The sequence below is a fragment of the Papio anubis genome, chromosome 9 (genome assembly GCF_008728515.1).
Source record: "Papio anubis isolate 15944 chromosome 9, Panubis1.0, whole genome shotgun sequence".
Taxonomy (NCBI): Eukaryota; Metazoa; Chordata; class Mammalia; order Primates; family Cercopithecidae; genus Papio; species Papio anubis.
The window spans coordinates 36,642,793-36,666,268 of record NC_044984.1 but is presented as its reverse complement, the minus strand read 5'-3'; the positions used below and the strand labels follow the sequence as shown (position 1 = coordinate 36,666,268).

Genomic DNA, 23,476 nt, shown 5'->3' with positions numbered 1-23,476 from the left:
AATAAGTGCTATGTAACCATGGTCTAAATCAAGAAAATGAACGTTATCAGTATCTTGGAAGTTCTCCTGGGTGCCCATTCCTAATGAAAGCTCACTCCTCCACTAAAGATAACCAGTATCTTCTTATTTTTGGTGGTGATTACTTTGTTGTACTTTTCCATCTAAGTAACACCATGGATGACTTTTGTTTATTTTTGAACTTTACAGAATTATGCATAAGGTATATCAGAGATTCCTTTTGATCAACATCGTGCTTACATGATTTAGCCATGTCATTTCTCTTCTTTGCTTAGAATTCCATTGTATAAAAGTTGACCACAGTTGATCTGTTCTACTACTGATAAACATTTGGATTGTTTCCAGTTTTTGGTTATTGTGATATGTGCTGCTATGATAGGAACACTTTAGTAGATGTCTCCTTGTTCACATGTGCCTGTATTCCTGTATATAGCTAGGAGTGGAATTGCTGGCTCATAGGGTATGCAATTTAGACTCCTGACAACACCATAAGAGAATTTCTCTTACTCTGTACCCTTGACAACAGTGGGTATTTTTGATCTTTAAGATTTTTATATTCTTGTGGGTCCTCCACATTTGCTCTTCCTTTTCAAAGCTGTTTTGGCTCTTCAGGTCATTTGCATTTCTATATGAAATTTAGGATAGGCTTATCAATTTACACAAAAATATCCTGCTGCAATTTTGAATAGGAATGCAATTACTTTGTAAGTCAATTTGGGGAGAATTAACATCTATTATTGCCATGTATTTTTCTTTTACCTATGTTATAAACCGCATTATACATAGTTACTAGTTTTGTTTAATCAGTCAATTATTTAAAAATATTTATTATTTATTATCAAGATATAATGTACATACCATAAAATGCATCATTTTAAAATGTATATTTCAGTGGTTTTTAGTATGTTCGTTAGGTTGTGCAATCATCACCACTGTCTAACTCTAGAACATTTTCATCACCCCAAAAAGGAACCCCATACCTATTAGGGTCACTAATTATCTTTTAAAGAGATATAAAAAAAATAAAATATTATATTTACTAATATAGGTAACTCAGTGTTGTTCTTTTGTGTAGATCCATATTTGCATCTGGTATTATTTACCTTCTGCCAGAAGCAAATCCATGAACATTTCTTGTAATGTGTATCTGCTCGTGATAAATCTACTCAGCTATTTTACTTTAACTTGTGAAGGCTGTCTTCATTCGATATAGAATTCTAGGTTAATAATTTTTTCTTTTAGTACTTTTTAAAATATTGATCCACTGTCTTCTTTCCTTGCTCACATTCTTTCCAAAGAGAAATCCGCGGTCAGTCTTAGGTTCGTATGTAAAATAACTTTTAAAAAATCTGACTGCTTTATTTTATTATTTTTTTCTTTTGGAGAGGAAGCCTCACTCTTGTCCCCCAGGCTGGAGTGCCATGGCGCCATCTCGGCTCACTGCAACCTCCGCCTCCCAGGTTCAAGCGATTCTCCTGCCTCAACCTCCCCAGTAGCTGGGATTACAGGATCCTGCCACCACGCCCAGCTACTTTTTTTTTTTTTTTGAGACGGGAGTCTGGCACTGTTGCCCAGGCTGTAGTGCAGTGGCAGGATCTCGGCTCACTGCGAGCTCCGCCTCCCGGGTTCCCACCATTCTCCTGCCTCAGCCTCCCGAGTAGCTGAGACTACAGGTGCGTGCCACCGTGCCTGGCTAATTTTTTGTATTTTTAGTAGCGATGGGGTTTCACCGTGTTAGCCAGGATGGTCTCCATCTCCTGATCTCGTGATCCGCCTGCCCCGGCCTCCCAAAGTGTTGGGATTACAGGCGTGAGCCACAGCGCCAGGCCATAATTTCTGTATTTTTTTTTTTTTTTTTGAGCCGGAGTCTGGCTTTCTTGCCCAGGCTGGAGTGCAGTGGCCGGATCTCAGCTCACTGCAAGCTCCGCCTCCTGGGTTCACGCCATTCTCCTGCCTCAGCTTCCCGAGTAGCTGGGACTACAGGCGCTCGCCACCTCGCCCGGCTAGTTTTTTGTGTTTTTCAGTAGAGATGGGATTTCACCATGTTGGCCAGGCTGGTCTCGAACTCCTGACCTCCTGATCTGCCAGCCTCGGCCTCCCAAAGTGCGGGGATTACAGGTGTGAGCCACCGTGCCTGGCCTCTGACTGCTGTAAAAATGTTCTCTTCATTACTGGTTTTAAGCATTTGATTGTAATGTGCTTTGGCATAGTTTTCCTCATGTTAATTTGCACTCATGTTTCTTTGGGTTTCTTGGATCTGTGGGCTTGTAATTTTCATCAAATTTAGCATTCAATCATTATTTCTTTAAATAATTTTTTCTCTCCCAATCTTCTCTCTCATTTTTTTCTGGAATTTCAATTACATGGTTTTTAGGTTGCTTAGAGTTGCCCTATAGCACATAGATCCTTCGACCCTTCCTCCCTCCCTCCCTCCTCCTTCCCTTCCCTTCTTCCTTTCTTCCCTCCTTCCTTCCTTCCTTTCTTCCCTCCTTCCTTCCTTCCTTCCCTCCTTCCTCTGAGTCCTTCATTTTGGAACATTTCTATTATGATGCATTCAAATTAATTATATTTTTTACCTTATCTAATCTGCTGTTGATTCCATGCAGTGTATTTTCCTCTGAGACATGTAGTTTTTAATCTCTAAAATTCAATTCATGTTTTAAAAATATGTTCAATGTCTGTATTTAATTTTTTCTACATTTGGAAGAGTTATAATAACTTTTAATGTCCTAATTCTAATCTTTGTGTCACCTCTGAGTTGATTTTGATAGAACTTTCTCCTCATTTCAGGTTATATTTTCTTGTTTCTTTCCGTACTTGGTAATCTGATAGTCACAGATATTGTGACTTTTACCTTGTTGGGTGCCACATATTTTTGTATTCTTATAAATATTATTATTATTATTTGAGACAGAATCTTGCTCTGTTGCCCAGGCTGGAGTGCAATGGCATGATCTGGGCTCACTGCAACCTCTGCCTTCCAGGTTCAAACGATTCTCCTGCCTCAGCCTCCCGAGTGGCTGGGATTAAAGGTGCCCACCACCACACCTGGCTAATTTTTGTATTGTTAGTAGAGACAGGGTTTCACCATGTTGGCTAGGCTGGTCTCCAACTTCTGACCTCAGGTGATCCACCCGCCTTGGCCTCCCAAAGTGCTGGGATTACAGGTGTGAGACACTGCGTCCAGCCCTTATAAGTATTATTGAGCTTTGTTCTGGGATGCAATTAAGTTACTGGAAACAGTTGATCCTTTCAAACTTTGAGCGTTTTTTAGGCAGGGACAGATCGGCATTTAGTATAGGACAAGTTATTTTCCACTATTGAGGCAAAATCCTTTTGAGTTCTCTACCCAATGCTATGTCTACTAAGAGGTTTTCAGTTTAACTCATGGGCATAGGCACTATTCTGGCCTGTGTGTGAATACTGAATACTGTTTTCTCTAAGCCTTTTGGATGGTTCTTTCCTTGGCCTTGGGTAGTGTCCTTTCACATGTGTGCTGATTGCTACTTTGCTGAATACTATGTAGAAAAGGACCTCTGCAGATCTCTGGGATTATCTTTGTTCAACTCTTTCTTTCCTGACCCTGCAAACCCTGTTTGTCCTGCTCTGCCTGGGTTCTAAGCTCCATTTCCTCAGCTAGAGCAGTCCTCTGGGCTCTGCCTGGCTTTCACCTCCCTGTTCTGTCGTCTACAGACTAAATTCAGGCAATGATAGGATGTATCATGTTTGTTTTTTATTTCTCAGAGACTACTCTCCTTTGTCTGATGTCAACTTTTTTGCAAGCTCCCTTTTCATATACTTTGTCTTTTTATTGTTGTTATATTTGTCCCATTATTCTTTTAGATTTTCTATATATGCAGTCATATTGTTTGTAGAAAAATAAAAGCTTCTTTCTTTCTTTGCAATAGATAGGTCATTTATCTCCTGTTTTGGCTCCACTGCAGTGGTTAGCACCTCCTGTACAATGTTTAATAAAAATATCTGTAATCGGTATATTTGTCTCATTTGCATCTTAAAGGGATTGCTTTCAACATTTTACCATTTGATATGGTGGATATTGTTGTTTTTGATAAGTAGGTTTAAGATTAGGAGCGTTCCCTTCTGTTTCGAGTTTGCTAAGATGTTTATGTATCTCTGTGTGTGTTAAGTTGTAAATGGATGTTGACTATAATCAAATGCTTTTAATGCAGCTACTGAGATAATGAAATGATATTTCTCCTCTATTAACATGGTGAATTACATTGATATTTTGGAATAGTAAACCAACCTTATATTCCTGGTATAAATTCAACTGGGCTATGAGGTATACTTTTCTTTATAAAAAGTTGCTGATTTTGTTAGCTAATAGTTTGCTGAAGCTTTTAACATATGTGTTAAATTGGCGTGTCATTTTCTTTTCATATAATGTCCTTCCTTGTCAGTTTTTTATAGTAAGGAAAAGCTAGCTACATAAAATGTGTACATAATTGTTCTCTCTTTATTTTTTATTATTTTCTGAAGCAGTTTGTTTAAAATTGGCATTATTTCTTTCCTAAATATTTAGGAGAATTTGCTGTTTGGTCAGGCATTTTTGCTTTTTTGGGGGAGCAAGGGGAAGGTTTAAAATGCAGATTCTGTTTTTAAAATATAAAATTGCTTTGCTTTCTGTCTCTTCTTGTTTCAGTTACAATAAATAAGTTGTTTTTCTAAGATTCGTACATTTTATATAAAATTTCTAACTTATTGGCATAAGGTAGTGCATAATTTTCTTTTGTTATCTTTTTTATACCTATGTAGCATTTGTAGTGATGACTCCCTTTCTATTCTGATATTTGTTATTTATATATTTAAAAAAATTGATACGTCTCATTGGTTTTTGCTCAATCTTATTATATTAGTTCTTTTAGTACCAACTTTTTGCTTTGTGGATCTTCTCTATTGGATGTTTCTTTTCTACTTCATTAATTTCTGCTTTTAGATTTATGATTTCTTTTCTTCTGTTATCTTGGTTTTATTTTGCTCCTTTTAGGCTTACTGAGATGGATGCTTACTTGATTTTTAGTTTTCTACTTTTCCAAATATGTGTTTAAGATTATAAATTCCCCTCCGAACTCAGCTTTAGTTGCATCCCACAAATTTTGGCAAATGGTGTTTTTTGTTACCATTCAGCTAAAAATCTAATCTAACTTCATTGTGATTTTTTTCCTTTTACTTATGAGTTATTTAGATATTTATTACTTAATTTCCATATATTAGGTAATTTTCTGTTTTTTTAAAAAATTGATTTCAAGCTTAATTGCACTGTAATCAGAGAACAAACTCAGTATGATATCAGTGCTTTGAATTTTTTTAAGACTTGCTTTACAGCTCAGCATATAGACAAGTTTTGTGGATGATTTGTGTTTTTCAAAGGATTATTTGTTTCACAGTTATTGGGTGCAGTTTTCAATAAATGTGCATTTGGGCAAATTACAGTCTTCACATTTACTTCATCTTTCTTGATTTCGTGTGGTGTTTCAAAATCACTGTGAGTGTAGATTTGTATATCTCCTTGTAGTTTTGTCAAGTTTTGCTTTAAAATTTTTGAGGTAATGTTACATGCATACAAATAGGGAACTGTTTTGGCTTTCTTGTGGGTTGATTCTTTTAGAATAAAGTATACCTTTTTATTTATATTTTTTCTTCAATAATCTAACATCAGCTTTCTTTGGATTAGTTTTTGCATTGTATTTATTTCACCTTCTTTACTTTCACTCTTTCTGTATTCTTGCAGTTTAGATGTATCTTATATAGTGCTTATAATTTGTTTTTTAAACAAATTCAAATCTGAAAATATTCATCTTTAATTATAGAACTTATTCATGAACATTTATTGTAATTATGCATGTACTTGGGTTGAAAAACACTTTAGTTTGAACATTTTAGTGTGTGCTTTCTATTTGCCCTAACTCTTTTTTTGTTCCTTTCTCTCTTTTTTTGTCTTTCTTTAGGTTCATATTCTCCCTCTAGTCTGGAAGCTACATATTATTTTATTAGTCTTTTATTACCTATTACAACATACAAGCTTAGATTATAAGAGTGTAATGCTAATTGTTGCTCTTACTCTTTCCTCAGATAATACAAGAAGTTTGGGTCACTTCAACTTTAGTTTTATCAACTTATCTGCTTTTGTTATCATGAATTAATGCTGTTTATATTTGAAACTGTAGAAGACATTATTATGTTTTACAACAATTTGTATAATCAGTGTTCACTTGGATATATAAATATGTTTACCATTTTTTTTCCAGTTTGCTATTTGTCTTTTAACATTTTAATAGTATTTTTAAATCTTAGAAATGTTTAATTTTGTTATTGGCTGAATCGGTCATTTTCTTTAGGCCTCTGAGTCTTACGTGGGAAGGCTTTCCCACACTGAGATTACAGAAATACTGCCCGTATTTTTATTTTTAATATTTAGACTTTCAATTCATCCAGATTTGTTTTCCTTTGTGGTGTGAAAGTAAGGATCTGACTTACCATTTTTCCAGGTGGTTAGCAGAATGGCTCACTCCTAGTAATTGACTATCCTCTTCCTTTGACCTGGAATACAACTTTATTATGTAATCATTTCCTTTTAAACACGGGTCTTCTATTTTCTTGCCCCAACTATTTTACTTACCATGATCCATGATATGCAATAATTAATATGGAACTGCTGTGTGACAAAAACATTGTCTTGTATTCTATAAGGATGGGTCATTATAGTTGAATAGGAATCTGATGGTTCTGGTGTTTTAATCACTAAACGTATATCCTGATAGAGATAAGCAGCAGAGCTCTCTGGACAAAACTGTGATTGTAGGTGAAAGAGATTGTCCTTTCTCCTTTCTTCTGAACAGCTTTCTAGATCTCTGGGGTTCCAGGGTCTTCAAGTAATCTCAGGCTACACAGGGCTCTTCCCTAGACCTGTTCTCAAGGGCAATGTCTGTTTCTCTCAATCTATTTTTAAATCATTTCTACAAAATTCTACTCTCATAGAGTCTATGTTGGAAATCCTCTGAGAAAATAATTTATACTACGGCAGTGATGACTGATGGTTTAATGTAGTCATAGCAAATGTGTGGCATTATAACAATGAGCCTCCTCCTGCACCTAAAGTAAGTGGTCATGGTGTACTTTTCTGCTGATCTTGGACTTGACCTGAGAACTCGTTCCAAAGCAACACACCAGGATTCCTTAAAACTTCATCAAAATTGTCATGTGGGTTGGAATTAGTGTTCCACCCCTAAAAGAATGTTTAATTTTCCCAGGAGAAACAGGCACTGAAGAAATGGGCTGTGATGGCGGCTCTGTTAGTTTCCCAGGGCTGCCACAACAAAGTCCCAAAGACTTCATGGTTTCAAACAACAGGTATGTGTTGACTCACTGTCTGGATGCCAGAAGTCCAAGATCGAGGTGTCCGCAGGGCCATGCTGTCTCAGGGATAATCTTTCCTTGGCTCTTGAAGCTTTTAGTGTTTGCTGGGAATCCTTGGTATTTTTTGACTGGTAGATGCATCCCTCTAGTCATATGGCTGTCTTTTCCCTGTGTGTCTTCACACTCTCTTCCCTCCGTGTGTGTTCAAATTTCCCCTTTTTATAAGGAAATCAGTCATATAGGATTCGGGCCCACTTTAATGACCTCATTTTAACTTGATTACCTTTATAAAGTTTCCAAATATGACGGTTTCCAAAATAGTTACATTCTAAGGGACTGCAACATGAATTTTTTGTGGGGGCAGTGGAGGGGGAGAGACACAGTTTAACCGATCATAGTGACCCTCAAAGTTGTAGGAGAAAACCTATTTATCTATGTTTAAGAGCAGTACTGTCAGAGTCAATCAGTCCTGTACTAAAACACAACATCGCCGATAGTGGAAAAGCATTGAAGATAGTCATTATCATTTGTGTGGTTAAAGAGATTCTGGGCTGAGAGGCACAATGCAGAATTAAACTCTTTGAAGCTTCTTGAGGACTTAACAGGATTATTCATATTTGCTGCTATTTAGTTCTATTTTAAAGAGATACGGAGGCAATGTGTTTGCCTCACTAAATTATCCCTGTGTCTTTCACTGCAGATACAGCAATGCAAACGAGAGCCAGGTCTGAACGCATTGTCTCATTTCCAGAATCTGTGTTTGTTTGTTTGTTTTTAATGAACCTGGCAAGTATTTGAACTTATGAAGGAAGAATCTAGTTCTTTTGTATTGACTTTTTGGTATCACAAATTATAGGTCAACTGAAATTTATGAGCACAGGTTCAGCAAGCTTCAGGTGTGATTTGAGTTCATCTACGTGAAATGAACAAAGTCAGAAAGTAAATTACGAGGTAAGAAATAGTACTTACTAGGCATTGCAAGATCTATTTGGTCAGCAGCTTAGTTGATTCATGGTTAAAAAAATAACATATTAGACTGTGCTTTATGAGGGATTAGCTTCTTACTGCTTATATGAAGTAGGCATAATCTAATTTTATTATTAGTGCAGAACAAATGTGCTAAGCCTTGAAAGGTGTGCTCAGCCAGATATGGATGAAAACTGTTCTTGAGGTTGAAATCGTTTGATGTTATTTGGGAAAGGTTTCAAGTGATTAGTCAGACACCTGGTGATGCCACCCAGCTGTTTACCGTTTCTCTAGTAGTTAAAAATAAATTCAATATTGTTTCTTTATTAAGGAAATCGGGACAGAAAGGCTGCCCTGTGTTAGCCACAGTAATATAGTTATAAATGATAGTAACAGAACACACTTATTGAGCTCTCATTAGATGCTAGGTTCTTTGTCAAGGGCTTTATGTGGATTATTTTATTTAATTCTCAAAACTGACAACTGAGGTATATTGTTATTTCAGTTTACAGAGAACATAAGAATTTCACTAAGGCCACCATTGGTAAGCTGTGGACTCACGGACAGTCTCTTAACCACAACAGTACAGCGATGTCTCTCATTCTGCAGGTGATTTGCTATGGCAACTAACTAAAAAAAGGGTTTGGTTTGTAGCAGACTTGGAGACTATATGGCATGGGGGAGTGTGTGCACTTTGAAGTTACACATTTCTAAGTTTAAATTTCAGTGCCATCTCTTGTGCAAAGTTCTTAATCTGCATGAACCTCAGATTTCTCAATTTTTTTTATTTTTTAAATTATTTTTCCGTGAACTCTGCAGAGCAGTAAGATTTCTTGTTTTAAAATGAGGGCAATGATACCTCTCTTCCAGAATTGCGAGGATTCAATCAGATTATAATTGTAAAGTGATTTTTAAAAGTTTGCAACAAAATCTTTCCTATTCTTTCTCTCAAATTCTTTTTTTTTTTTTGGCTGCATGATTATGTGATCTGATTTCCATCGTTTTAAATTAAAACCCATTTCCTGTTGAAAGAAAAGTTGGTGAGCTAAATCTCTTTTCTGTCCCATCACTCTGTTGAAGAGAGAACTGTCAAGATTGTTCAGCATTTTAAATAAAACCACCTTTTTGTAGGAGAGAGATTAGTGTAAGATATGTTAAAAGAAAGGTCATAAATATTCTGAAAGCAAATAGGTGCAGAGCTCTTGTTCTGGAGAGCTACATTAGGTTTCTTAATTTTGTAGGAGAGGAGCCTTAATATTATTTCCTTCTCTTTTTTATCTTAATCTGCACATATTTCAGCAGGGTCATTCACTGGCCTTTTTTAGCCAGTCCTGCCTGGTTAGAGAGAAATTAAGTTTGACTTTGTTTGACAACCTCAGGACAGCCAGAAAGATAGGAAAAAGGAGCCCACAGGTTCTTGCTTTAAGTTTACAAAACTTTGTAATTCTGCTTAAACATTTAGATTAACAATAGGGAAGGTTTAAAAATAACTTGAGATTTTCTAGTGTTCAAAGTATTTACTGAAGACATGTATTCTGAAAAAATTATCACCTTATAATTAAAAGTATCAAGTCTGGCTGCAACCTTTAAAAAACAAACTTTGCATGGGTTACAATTTTTGTTTTAGTAGCATAAAAATGAGTGGATTGCCTTGGATATGTCTATCACATAGTGTTCTGTAATTTTTCCCCCTGTAGAGTTATTATGTATGCATGCTTACTAGTTCTGTTGTCTGACTTACAGATACCTCTGTTTGGTTTCAAAATGTGTGTGTAAGCATTGCTAGGTGGTGCTAACCATCTATAATTATCTCTATTTCTTTTTTTTTTTTTTTTTTTTTTTTGAGACGGAGTCTCGCTCTGTCGCCCAGGCTGGAGCGCAGTGGCCGGATCTCAGCTCACTGCAAGCTCCGCCTCCCGGGTTTACGCCATTCTCCTGCCTCAGCCTCCCGAGTAGCTGGGACTACAGGCGCCCGCCACCTCGCCCGGCTAGTTTTTTGTATTTTTTAGTAGAGACGGGGTTTCACCATGTTAGCCAGGATGGTCTCGATCTCCTGACCTCGTGATCCGCCCGTCTCGGCCTCCCAAAGTGCTGGGATTACAGGCTTGAGCCACCGCGCAAGAAATGGTATTGAATGGTCAACAATTAATTGCTTAGCAACATAGGATTTTCAAACAAGCTGCTGCTTTTTAGAATCAGGGAAAGGAAAACGTATCCATGTACTTGGTCTATCATTGGGGCAGAATTTTGCTACCCATAGCTCTTCTTAACAGCAATGGATGCCAGCAGGTTTATGACTTTATCTCTAGAGTTATTGTCCCAAGAAATAATATTTCAATTGCAGCTATGTCTGTGAGATATCTCTATAAAGACTCTCTTTTACTTTGTGCTTTGAAATGTATATTGTTAATGTACCAACCCCTCTTATGACCAATGCTGTCAGTGACGTAGATAGCAGAGGTGTAAGGTATATCAGTTAAGATTTTAAAAAACGAAAATATTGAATGAAAACAGTGAAGTCTGCTGGAAACCATACCAACATCTGGCGCTCAAACATTTTTCAATATCTATATATTGCCAGAAAATAAGAAATGTTTGAGATCATCTATAGTGTGTTTTGGTTTGGTAGAGGAATTTTTCACCCAAAGACAGTAATATAAATGCCAAACTTTCTCTATGCTGTCTTAGGATCTATAAAAGTCTCAACTTAGACATGTTGTACAAACAAGCACTATTTTCTCTAACATACATTGCTTGAGAAGTGCATTTTGAGAAAAAGCATGCTACAAACTGACATTTTGGAGGAAACAGTGAAAATAATGCATGTAGCAGAGTTAACGTTTTATTCTGCTCGACACTTGACATATAATTTTCAGTAATCTTTATCGATTAACCTCTGATGTTTCTTAACAAGGTCTGCTAATCTGAATCTTATTTTGGGTGCCTTGGAGTTGTAGCTTATTGTTTTAGACACTTGGAATTACTGCTGTTCTTCTGAGGCCTATCTGAAGAGGGGCTGGCTTTGTTAATTTCTAATGCAGCAGCAGTAAGAACAATATTTAGCACTTATGAGGCTCCACTTCTCAGTTTCAAAGCACTTTACAAATATCAATTAATTGCGTTGAATGGGGAGCTCTGCAGCTGCTGAGAGAAAAAAGAGCACACAGTGATTGGTTCATTATCATTTACAGCTGTTGAAAAATGTTCTTCAAAGAAATAATTACAGATCTTCATATATATTTAAAGAAAAAAGGAGCAGGCAGGAGGCTACTAAGAGTCTTCTTTAACAAACGACTCTTGTCTTTCCATTCTGTTTCAAGAGCAGCAGCTTTATTGCGAACAATTATCCTCTCCTGGACAAAAAGAAAAAAAAGCGCTGCAACAGCCCCTTCTCCAAGAAAATGCAAGAGAGTAAATCCTCTTTTGGAAAATAATCTCAATTTCACCAATTTTGATTTGTTTAGAATTTTTGTTTCTTAGTGGTTGGACTGCTGCTGGACTTTGCCTAATGCAGCCTTATTTAATGTCTGATCCAATGTGGGCTTTGTCCAGCTTTAATTATGCATGAAAACAGAACAAGTAGACAATAATGGATAGTGCTTCTTGCTTTGTTTCCAACAGAGCTTTATCACCATACGGGCGCCAAAAGAAACTATCTGAACTGTCTCCCTGTCACCAGGAAGAGATACAGGCAGTCCTGGCCATATAAACAGATTTCCGTTTCTTTTCTTTTTCATTCTTTTTTCTTTTCTTTTTTTCTTCCCTTCTCTTCTTTTTCATAATGTGAATCTCCTGGTCGAGCAGATAAGCTGCTAATTCTATTAATTTTCTTATCAAAATCAGCAAGGGAAGCGATGCTTCCAATTTAGTGATTTATTATCCTGAGCAAGCTGTGCGGAGTATGCCTTTCATATTCTGTAATTGGCACTAGAGGGGAAGAGACTTTCAAGGGAGATGCACTCAGCAAACCGTTTCCATTTCAATTGACTATTGAGCAAACAAATGGAGTGTCCTTTCATTGGCTTAAATCATTTAAAATGATAAAGCTAGCAATTCTGCATTTGAATGTATGCCAGTGAATATCTGTGTGTGAGATGCTGACCCTAAGACATTAAAATATGAGCATAATAACATCTCTCTATAGGATTTGCCATCAATAAAACATCCAAGTGCAATACGTTAATTGACATGCAAAAGGCCAAAATTGATCACACATGTAATCTGACCCTTATTATTATACTGCCCCCAAAGGCCTTTGAAATCAACATCTTTCCTTTGCATACTGAGTATTGAATGTTTTGGTATATGAAAGTTGGCTGCATAAGCAGTGGACTCTGATGTTTTAACACTGAAATAAAAACCAGTCTCAAAGGCAGGAACATTATCAGTTGGAAAGGAAAGAAAGTGGTGAGGAGTTGGATGCCAGGAGTGAGTGGGACTGATTGAGATATAGAAGGAAGACTAGGTTTCAGGTGGGAAAAAAGTTACTTCTTGTTTAGTGTCATTTGGAAAGCTAGGGAAGGCTCCTCTGCCCCAAATATTATCCTCAGTAAAATAGGAACTTGAATTGTAGATTTCAATTTCTTTTTATTTATGACGACAACTTTTTTAAAAGTAAATTTTATATAATATTTGCCACCAACTAGTTTAATGGTTGCAAATCATGCTACCGACATTGCTCTACTTAAATCTAAGAGCAAGGCACTAGTGCCCCCATTATACAGATAGTGCTTACATAAACTTGAGAATGTCATACATAATGCTTAGATGCTGGAGAGGTTATTTAACTTGTCTGATTTTACTTGGTTAGAGTGTTCAAGCTGGGAGTTGAATTCAGCACCACGAGATACGAAACTCTCTTGTTTTCTAATCACTGTATTAGTCTTCCTCTAGCCTTGTATTTCTGGGCAAAATAGTATCCTTAGCCCTTAAATCTTAAATATAAATCACGCCTTGAATGGCACCACACCCAAACCCTTGAATTAGTTTTTGGTACTAAAACTTCAAAGATAATTCATTTTAAAAATTGAATCATTTTTTTCTCATGATATATTTCATGAGAATGATGATATTTTGACAATTTGGATATTCCCTCCTAATTCTTTGGGACTTTTTTCCCTTGCATTTCCTGGGAGGAACAAGGCGGGGGATGATTTTCCCTTGCAGAGTGCTGTCCATAGTGCTGATGGCTGGGAAATGTACTACAGGAGTGTGCACAATGATTTAGACATTTGTTTGGGCTTTTAATCTTTTCTCATCTACACGTACCACCAAAATAAAAACCAGTGAAGTATGTACTCTATAAATCTGCTCGTTCTCTCACTCCTCAGAAATATTTCAGAAAGAACTTGACACTTGTAATCAGAACTGGGCTTAGATGCAGCCTCCTGTTGAGTCAGCGATGCTGCCTCTCTTCCTTTCCTATTTTAAATAGCACAAAAATAGTACAGACCAGAGGTTATAGGCTGGGGAAGTGCTGCTGTTGGAAGAATGTAAAATCTACTTATGTGCCATGAACTTCCCCCGACTTCAAGTGTGTGTATTATTGAGTTAAGAGAAGAACAAGTTGAGAAGACAGGTAGAAAGCGTCGTGCATTAGACAGGTGGGGAGAAGCTGCTGGGCTTCGCGTGGGGCACAGCAGAAAGACGGATGTCCTGTGGTGGTGATGCAGTGCAAATGCTTTGGAGAATATAGTTGCAGAAGACCTCAGGAGATTATTTGCAAACAGAAGAGGCTTGACAGTAATTAGTAAGATTTCAGTTAAAAAAAAAAAAAAAAGACTATGTTGGAACTTATTAAGAGAAAAGAGGAAAAGCAGATAATAATTATCATGGGATAATTCTCTGGGATGCTGGGAGATGTGCAGTATGTGAGAATAAAACCAATAGCCCAACGTGGGGAAAGGGAAGAAGGAAAAGTGAACCAAAGAAATGAGGAAAAAATAAAACTACATTTGTGACAATTATTCTATTTATTAAATGCTCTATGTCATGTAACTGTGCTATGAGCTTTCCAAATATTACCCCCTAAGATTATTTCCATTGTTTTGCATAAAGAAATTGTCTATCTCTCATTCTGTGCTCTATATTGTTTTAATAATAATTAAGGACATAATAAATGTGATAAATCCTAGAATTTTTGATTTTTTTTTTAGTGGAATACAAGCTATAAAAGCATGAATACTGTGAATTAACAAGAAGTATGTATGGGACAAAAAAGTTTGAGAATACCTGATGCAGTGGTTTCAATAATGAACTAAGATGTTATAAACTGTGATTACTAACAGTATAGTTTCAGTGAAGTCACAGTAATTTTCTGATCTTCAATATATGATGGAATAAAACATCTTCTATTTACAATATTTCAAAAGTAAAACAGGCATTATAAAGAGAAAGCCTAATTTTGAAAAAGGCATTTTCTGAGACAAGTTATTTGTATTTTAAAGTGACCATATATATGTTTTTTAAGGTTGCGTGATGCTTTATAAAGCTGTCTAAGATAAAACTAGAACTTTGTTCTTCATCTCTTTCTAAGTTTTCACCTGTATCTTCTGTGTACAAAGGTGACTTTGACTTCAAAGGGCAATGGGAATTGAATCTGGTATGAAAATGGGATGAGGAAATATATAGTCTTTCAGGAAAAGGTCATTACGTACTGTACAGAAGCTCAACTTTTATTTTGATTAAATACTTTTTTCAGTGCGATTTAGTAGCTAATTACTTCTTCAGCTTTGTGGCTTAGCAAGACTTGCCTGATCTATAATGTCTACTGAAGGACTTAGAAGCCTCAAGGTTTGTGTGCTTTTATGTAAAATTATTAATATTAATAATAATTAACCATAAATGGTAACTAGGGTGGGCCAGATGGCCTTTTCTTCTTTCAAAAACATCTTTATGTTCTTAGTTATTCAGAAGGTAGAGGTGATAATGCAAAGACACAAGTGACATTTTAAATTAAATTATTGATTTTAGAACGAAGCTTAAATAATTTACTCAACAAGGGGACTGACTGACTTTCACCTGTACCAGATTGAAAGCTCTAAATGCCATCTATTTATATCAAAGTAAAACTTTTTGTCTGTTTGTAGTCATGCTGAGTTTGGGGCTCCTGTTGGCCTCATTTTTAAGAATCTCACCCATTAATCATTAGTGTTAGTTGGTACCACTGGTAATTAGTCTTTTAAGTTGCAACCAGATGGAATGTATAAATTATTAGAAGTTTCCTGCCAGGCATAAGTGTAGATGATTCATGGGCCTATGGCATTTTCCTGTGCTCTGTTCCTGATAGGAAAATATGAAGATTATGCAGTTGGAAAGACTAACCTTCACACTTTGTCTTGATTTCAACAATTGCTGACTGTTACCTCTGGTGTATCTGGAGACACAACAGCCTAAGTTCTTTTTAAAAATTTTTTAGACTTATTTTTACATTTTAATGTTATCTCCCACTTCTTTTGGTTCCCTATTCGATTCTTCTTTCTTTAATATCAGTAACATGTCACTCCAGAAGCAGTCTTGTCTGCAGGATATGTATTATTGCCAGGAATCTCCTTGCTGTGGCCAGTGGTAGGGGAGTTGAGGGTGGAGAGAGTGGGAGGGGTGACCAGATTCAATTTTTCTCAATATGAAGTTAACCTCAAATATATGTGTTCTCTAACTGTAATCCTAAGCTCAGGCACATGTGCTCTGGCATATAGATTAAAGGAAAGAAAGTTGGCCATGAGGCTTACACTCACTCTCTTCTGCCTTTTTCTTGTTGTTCACTTTCCTGGCAAAACCCTTCCCCTAAATACACCCCAGTAGTCACCTACATTTGTCCATGCCTATATTCAAGCAGTGAAGCATTTCTGGAGAAAGCGAGATAAAATATTGGTAGGAGTATAAATTTATGATTATGATGTAATTTTTAATGTGTAAATTAGACAGAAACCCAACTTAAGCTAGCTTAAGCAAAAATAGAAATTTATTGGCTTATGTAAGTAGAAAGTTAAAGGAGTGGTCAAGCTTCAGACATGGCTGGATCTAGACATTCAAACAGTATCACCAGGGCTCTGTTTCTCTCCAAATTGATGACAAGATGACATTGAGCAGCCTTAACTAACCTTACATTATCCTTATACTTTTTTTTGAGATGGAGTTTCATTCCTGTTGCCTAGGCTGGAGTGCGGTGGTATGATCTCGGCTCTCTGCAACCTCCGCCTCCCAGGTTCAAGTGATTCTCCTGCCTCAGCCTCCCTAGTAACTGGGATAACAAGTGCCTACCACCATGCCCTGCTATTTTTTTTTTTTTTTTTTTGTATTTTTGGTAGAGACAGGTTTTCATCATATTGGCCAGGCTGGTCTCGAACTCCTGACCTCAAGTGATCCACCCACCTCAGCCTCCCAAAGTGCTGGGATTACAGGCGTGAGCCACCGCATTTGGCTTCTTTATACTTTTAATACCAGTGGGAGGGAAAGAACATCCTTTGTGATAATGGTAATGAAAATTTCAGGCCTGACTTGGAATGGCCTAGCTTGGGTCATGTGTTTATCCCTTGTATTAGTCCGTTCTTATGCTGCTAATAAAGACATTTCTAAGGCTTGATAATTTATAAAGGAAAGAGGGTTAATTGGCTCACAGTTCAGCATGGCTGGGGAGGCCTCAGGAAACTTACAATCATGGTGGAAGGGGAAACAAACATGTCCTTCTTTACGTGGTGGCAACAAGGAGAAGTGGAGACCTAAAGTGGGAGTGGTGGGGAGCCCCTTATAAAACCATCAGATTTTGTGAGAACTCACTATCACAAGAACAGCCTGGAGGTAACTGGCCCCATGATTCAATCACTTCCCACCGGGTCCCTCCCATGACACATGGGGATTATGGGAACTACAATTCAAGATGAGATTTGGGTGGGGATACAGCCAAACCATATCATCCCTGGGCCAATAATTCAATTCTTTGTCCTATGTCTAAGTGTAGCGTCACAGTCCAGGCTAGATCCACTTAAATCTCATGGGCTTAGCAGGCATAAAATAGAGTGGGGAAGGAGAACATTCATGTCAATATTGAAACTCAGAGGTGTTCTCAAAGCTGCATGACACTCCTACTACAACCTTCTGATCCAAGTTGCACTTCCATTTCTAACAGCAAACATTTCAAACTGTCTTCACTGCTATCTCTGAACTCTCCCCACCTCACCCCAACTTTTTCTCTGATGCTGGACATGAATAACTTTTCCTTCTGTCTTACAAAGAAAGTTGAAGTGAATCGACGGAAAGCCACCATCAATTTCCTGCTACCCAACAATTATGCAAATGCAAAGGCTTCTGTTTGCATCCATCTTCTTCTCTTTTACACCAGAACAGGGGCTTCTCTGTCTATTTATGGCCAGTGCCATCGTCTGTGCCTTTTCCTGCCTTCTAACTCTAACCCTCTCTATATTTATTTCATGCACATCCTACTGCATTCTCCTACCTGGAATTTACATTCCTTCCTACATTCCCATTCTCTTTCTCCTTTATCTTTTAATAAAACTCGCAATTGGTCATATATTCCTTATCCAATTTCTGTCTTAAAGCTTTCCTTCTTTCAAAACCAAACTTCTTATGAATGATAACAATTCTTGCTATTGTCATTTTCTCACTTCCCACTTACTTCTCAACCCACTCTAGTCTAGCTTTGGTCAAAACAGCAAACCTTCTTATGTCTCTTCTGCTTTAAACTCTTCAATGTCAGTGCATTGCTCTTAGGATAAACATCCACATTCTCAAAATGACTTAGAAGGCTCTAGACAGTCTGGTTCCTAGGGAGATTTGCAGCCACATCTTGTACCACACTTTCCATTTCACATAACCTTCTTCTTTTGGTTTCTTACATGTATTACAGTACACCCTTTGTATCTGTGGGTTCCATGCTACTGCATTCAGCCAATGTCAGACTGAAAATATTTGGGCAAAAAAAGCATCTGTTCTGAATATGTAGACTTTTTTTTCTTGTCGTTATTTCCTAAACAATATAGTATTACAACTATTTACATTGTATTATATATTATAAGTAATCTAGAGATGATTTAAAGTATATAGGAGGATGTGCATAGGTTATGTGCAAATATCACACTATTTTACATTAGAGACTTGAGCATCCTTGGATTTTGGTATCTTTGAGGAGTCCTGGAACCAATCTTCCACAATACTGAGGGATAATCATATATCACATTTCCAGCAGGAACTAGCTGGTGCATTCAAATAGTGTAACCCAGGAGAGTTATGAGGGACTATTTACAAGGATATGGGAAAGGTTAAGGGAAGTCAATAGGAGATGATGAAGCATCTGAAAGCTTAGTTACCAAGGACTTAGGTCCATGTAGATACAAGAGGCAGGAATAATTACAGATCCCTGAGATGCCGCTAGCTGTAGCTATAGGATAAAGCTTTTTGAGTAACTTTACCCAATTGGAACTGTGCCTTAGAAAGAAGATCACAGCTATAGCCAACCCAAGGCCAATCAGGAAACTAAATACCCTAAACAATTTACTAAAAGTAAGAAGCCAGAGGGCCAAGTATATGGTTGATAGCTAGAGGTTAACCTTTTGGGGTGCAAGGCAGGGTAAAGAAGGGTAGAGAGTGGATTAGGAAAAGCAACAGATAATTTCCAGCTCCTTCTTACCACAGCAGTTTTGTACAGGCTGTTCCTCTGTTTGGATGCTGTTTTTGAAAGGTGATCGTCTTCAACTAGTTCCTTCTTTTTCATCCTTCAAACGTCAGATTCATGTGTCTTGTTTTGTATAGAAGCTATCTTTAACCAACTAATAGGCCAAGATCCTTCATCATGGGGCTTGATTCTCTCCTTCTCAGCACTTACCTCAGTTTGTAATCATCCTGCTATTAGTGTGATAATTTAATCAATGTCTGTGTCCTCCCTGTGGCTCTATATTCCATGTGACTGGGGATTATGCCTGATTTAACTCCTAGTGGAATTCCTAGGCCCTGACACACAACACCTAGTATATAGTGGGAACTCACTAAATTGATGCTGAATAAGTAAATATACTGAAAACGTATGCTATAGTCTGAATGTGTCCCCCACCAAATTCATATGTTGAAGTCCTAACCCTTGAAGTGATAATATTAAGAGGTGGAGCCTTGGGAAGTGATTAGATGATGACAGTGGAATCCTCATAAATGGGATTAGTACTCTTATAACAGAGACCCAAGGGAGCTTGTTTGCTTCTTCCACTAACTGAGGGTGCAGCGTGAAGATAACGTCTGTGAGGAAAGGGCCCTTACTAGTCATCAAATCTGGTGGTGTCTTGATCCTAGCCTTCCCAGTCTCTAAAACTGTCTAAGGTATTTTGTTATAGCAACTTGAATGGACTAAGACACAATGTAGCATGCTCAGTAGCTTGAGCTCTGGGGTCATCTTCTGTCCAGAGGCTGACTGGGCAGCACCCATCACCACAAGGGCCTAGATGGGCTGAGTGCAAGCTTCTTAGCTCTGTAGCTTTTTGTTCTTCATCCTTCCCTTGCTATCAAGGAGGCTGGCTCCTCTCTCCAGGGATTCCAGGAGTTGCTCTTGTTGCCAGGGCTCTGGCCAGGCAGGGTCCAGTGTTGCAGTTCAAGGAAAGTCCCCAGGATCTTCTCATTACTCATTCATGTTTCTGTAACATCACTCTGTTTTGATGAAGGTCAGAATTGCTGGAAGCTGTCCTGTCAACCTTCTCTGCTTGGACCTAGGCAGAGGCTTTCTGGAACACCTTAGGATTCTGACTGATATTGAAGTGAAGAGAAAAGTATGCATTCTCCAGAATATGCTAGGAGCGACCATGGTGCACGTTCACCTTCACAGCCAATTTAGCCTATTGGTCGCTGTCCATGACATAATAAACATGTTCATCTCCAGTGTTAGTCCACAGCTGGTGAAGCACCATCAATAGGTTTTGCAGGGAGACATTATTCTTGCAGCTGCAATACCCCCTTTTCTCCAGTACTCCTCACCCAGCTGGTTTCAGGCTTCCACCAGCTCAGGCTCCAACTTCATAGCCTTTGGTAGAAACTCCTTAGCCTGCGAGACACAATCAGGAGTCATGTTCAGTGCCTTCCCAGTCAGCATCCTCACTGCACCTTGCCCTGAATTAAACCCATGACTTCCTCCATCTGCTGCAGGGTCTTCAACATCTCCTCCAGGGGCTTCTGCATCTCCTCCTGCACATCCTATTGCTCCCCGCCAGCATCCTCAACACTATGTGTCTTGAAATTGCAGTCTTGAAATGAATAGTCTCTATCCATTCAAAATCCTGCAGTTTCTGCGAGATCTGCCTGCCTTCTTCCTTTTCATTAGCCATCATTTCCCAGCTATCATCATTAATTAATTAATATGCAATCTGGTAAATGCAGTGATTAGAAATGGATTTTTCTGTGAAGTTAATGAAGCTTAAGCTTCAGAACTCTCACTCCCTGGGCCTATTCCAAGGCCCTGGCAAAGTGTTCACATGGTCATATGTTTTTGTAAAATATGCAAATGTTAGCTGTTTTAATCACACTCAGGTAAGAGCACACTTTCTCTCTACTCTGACTTCCCATGAATCTCACTTCTGCTTGTGTTAAATAACATAAGAGTAGCAGTGGGCATTTTTGGGATTTCAGTAAGGGGAATTGAGTTGAGGATGCATTTTGTTTGGACTTAGTGGGATATGTTTATGTGTTCTTCAGTTGCTTCCATGTATATTGAAGCTATTGTTAATCATCTTGGGTTAGAAATGTCTTCTAGGAATTCTTGCATTGATCATTGTGCCAACTCACCTGGCATTGGGACATGACAGTGCAGGGCGAGTTTGTAACCTGACGTGAATATATTGCACACTCCTAGCTCCAAAAGAAAGTGGGTGGAGACAAAACAAGATTGAACATGTATGGAGCCAGAAGTTCATCCTTGGAAAATTCTTCCCATCATTCAATGTGTAAAACGGTAAGCAAAGGCTTTGATTCTCATTTATCTTCAGTTTTAATGGGAGATCTTTCATACATAATGACAACCATGTATTTTTGATAAGAATCATGTGAAGTAGAATTTATCAGAAATTCTGTGTGTGTAACAATACAGAGATTTTGTCTGTGTATAAAGTAGCATGTTTTACAAAGCCCAACTATCAATAATAAAAAAATTCTGATCAACTGTAGCATAGGAAAGACCGAATTCTATTTCTCCTCTCTCTATGGAAAGTAATATTACAAAATTATTGTTGAAGAGATGATAAAGAGTATGCAACCAACAAGTAGGAAAACAGGTAGGAAAGGTATTCTAGAGAAATCACGTCATTAATTAATGAAATATGGTGTGTTTTTTTCTATATTTTGGATAGGTAGTATATTTTTCAGATTTTGAAAATTTGTATTAATTTTTCCCTTTATAAATAATATTATCTTGGCATTCTAATTTTATATTTGTAATTTTGTATTCTTTTGCTTAAAGAGGGTCTTGAAAATTGTACTAGGTTCAGGCCCCACAAACCCGAGGCTGCACCCTGTGGTAGCAGAAGTAGGCACTAGTTTTTGAGGGAATGGGTAGTTTTGGATGGGAATGTAAAGGATCAGATGCTTCCTTAAAGAGGGAACACTTAAGCTTGAGGTCTAGAGGCCGAGTAGTTTTCCAGAGAAACTCTCCAAATTGCAGAAGTGCTTGCCCAAATCATGGAATTTCTTTTTAGTTTTATACTCATAGTAGGCATGTTTGGTTTACAGCTTCCTTCAGGATGTTTGTTGCCATTGTTATGTGTGGCTGTCATTACTTTATAACAGGTTGTGGAGAGATGACATTTGGTATGGGGTCTACAGGATCCTGTGGATTGACTCTGAGCTGCCTATAAAGAGAGTTAGCCAGGAACTGGTGAGATCCCAAGGGTGTTTGGGACTGTAGGCACAAACAGATCTGTTTTAGAGCTTAGGTGACCATTTTTCTGCATCTGCATAAATCCAGCTTTATTCTATCACGTCCTTTGGCATGGACAATGGTGTAACCTCGATGCTGGGTGGCAGCTAGGATGTTTCTCTGAGTGGCTGAGCAGGCTGCAGAGGTGGAAAAGTGGGAAACAGCATGTGTTAGTCTGTTTTTGCATTGCTATAAAGAAATACCTGAGGCTGGGTAATTTATAAAGAAAAGAAGTTTAATTGACTTATGGTTCTGCAGGCTGTACAGGAAGCATGGCGCCCAGCATCTGCTCAGCTTCTCATGAAGCCTCAGGGAGCTTTCACTCATGATGGAAGGTGAAGCGGGAGCAGACATCTCACATGGTGAGAGAAGGAGCAAGACGCGGGGGCGGGGGGTGGTACCATACTCTTTTTAACAACCAGTGTGAACTCAGAGCAAGAACTCACTTTACTGCAAGGACAGCACCAAAATGTTCATGAGGGATCCCCTCCCATGACCCAAACACTTCCCGCCAGGCCCCACCTCCCACACTGGGGATGACAATTCAACATGACATTTGGAGGGGATGAAACCCAAACCATATCACAGAGCCGAAGAGAAAGCACATCTAGCCTCATGGTGATGTCAGCTGGCAGATTGGTTGTGGCTTCATTTATGTACTCAATAAATATTTATTGAGTGCCTACTGTGTGCCAAATCTTATTCTAGACTCTGGGACTACCATAGAAAATGAAGTGTGTGAAACTCCTGGCTGCTATGGAACACATGGGAGACATCCCTTGGGAATGACAAGAAATAACGAATAGGACTTATTGGGGGAAGGAGGGGGAGGAGGGAGGGGTTGAGGTTATGCTGTCATAGGTATAGGCCATTAAGGCATTGGACTTTCAGTTTCCAAATGTTATAATTAAACTTAGTGCAAATTCTGCATTGTATTCTGTTATACAATGGTGGTTTTTGTTTGTTTGTTTGTTTGTTTTTTAATAAAAATGAAGTTTGCCCATTCAAGTCTTTGAGAAAAACTGATAGTTTAGGGAGTTATGTTCTGTGTAACCAGGAAGTTATGTTGTATATAACCATAAACCCCTGCTGTGAGCTTTACAATTAATTGAAGAGGAGCTATTTGATGATTTTCAAACAAAGGACTGATAGAATCAGGTCTGTGTTTATGTAACTCACAAACTCACTCTTACTTCTCTGTGGGACTTGAAG

General features: G+C 38.0%; 1 long non-coding RNA gene across 3 annotated transcripts; it reads left to right on the top strand.

Annotated features, from left to right (window-relative positions):
- Positions 1-3,105: 3,105 nt before the first annotated feature.
- Positions 3,106-22,565, top strand: LOC110740664. 3 transcript variants are annotated; one of them, XR_002515614.2, is made up of 4 exons: positions 3,106-8,346; positions 8,867-8,970; positions 21,206-22,222; positions 22,523-22,565. It is a non-coding gene; the product is annotated as an uncharacterized LOC110740664 (long non-coding RNA). The 3 variants fall into 3 exon arrangements; XR_002515615.2 differs by lacking the exon at positions 22,523-22,565 and having other exon boundaries at positions 21,206-21,304; positions 22,135-22,516; XR_002515613.2 differs by lacking the exon at positions 22,523-22,565 and having other exon boundaries at positions 21,206-22,516.
- The last annotated feature ends 911 nt before the right edge of the window (positions 22,566-23,476 follow it).